This window comes from Salvia miltiorrhiza, chromosome 5 (genome assembly GCF_028751815.1).
Source record: "Salvia miltiorrhiza cultivar Shanhuang (shh) chromosome 5, IMPLAD_Smil_shh, whole genome shotgun sequence".
Classification (NCBI taxonomy): Eukaryota; Viridiplantae; Streptophyta; class Magnoliopsida; order Lamiales; family Lamiaceae; genus Salvia; species Salvia miltiorrhiza.
The window spans coordinates 53,881,761-53,882,959 of NC_080391.1; positions in this window are offsets into that span (position 1 = coordinate 53,881,761).

Below are 1,199 nucleotides of genomic sequence, written 5' to 3' on the forward strand. Positions count from 1 at the left end.
TCACTGCCCATCTGGAATACATTTTTGGTAAACAATCTTTGGGAGGCCATAAGTAAAGTTTCAAACGGTGAAAACCTTTGAAACTTGAATATGTCACTCTAGACTTCCGTATCTTTCTTTTGACATCGGTCTCACCATTTTTGAGTAAGGGAAACAACCGGTATAAATTCTTGAAATCTAGTTCTTATTCCTTGTACCATCCAGTAGATTTTACAAACCTACGACTTTGAGGTGGCAAAGGCCGACTTAAATCTTTGATTCTCAAGCCTATCTTTCTACTGAATATTCACTGACATGTTGGGAACTTACTTGTTCAGTTTTAGAATTTTTGGTGAAGCCTAAAGTGGTTTTTCCGATTTATGTTCTAAATCTGCCAAACTTGAACTCTTTTTGTGCACTGAACTTTAGACAGTCATATCTTCTAAACCATGAATGTTCTTGGAGTAAATCCAACTGTAGAGTGTTATGATCTCTCCCTAGTTTCCAGATTGACCCTTGGGGTTCCCAGTGGAGTTTTGTAAAGGGAGATATGAATTTTTAAAGAAAGCCCACTGACTTGGTTGTAATCTGGAAATCTGAAATTTTCAGATTTTTGCTTGTTAAATACCCATCTTTGAGAGGGCATATCTTGCTCGTTTGAATTTTTTTTCATTCGATTCAAATTGGAGAATGATCCTTGAAATGTCTAGTTTCCAGAATGTCTTTTGGAGCCTCATTTGGAGATCCGAGGCAGATTTGATGTCTGTTGCAAAACAACCTCTTAAGAGCTCAAGTTGTTGAATTATTTTCTATGTATCAAAGTTTATTTTAAAGGATGTTTCATGAAAGATTTAGTATATGTGCGTAACGAGTTTGGGACTATTTATTTTAAATGAGGTCCGTTCTTTTATTTAAATTATGATGGACTTTTAATGAATATTTTTGGGATTAAACTCTTATTTCTTGATTTATATAAATTATTTTTTTAAGGACTTATAAATATGAATTTCTTAGGCCTACTGACCTACTGTGATCGACGGTTTGTCGATGTCTAATAGCTTTGAAAATTTTATAGCAAGTCCCTACATGAGTCTTGAGTACCCTGGTAAAATTTCAAGCCATTCCAACTTCGTTTGATACTTCTTTAAAATGCAAAACCTAAACTGCACATTACTACCGAGAATTTCAGAGAAGAGAGGAAAGAGTCATTCATTTCAGTA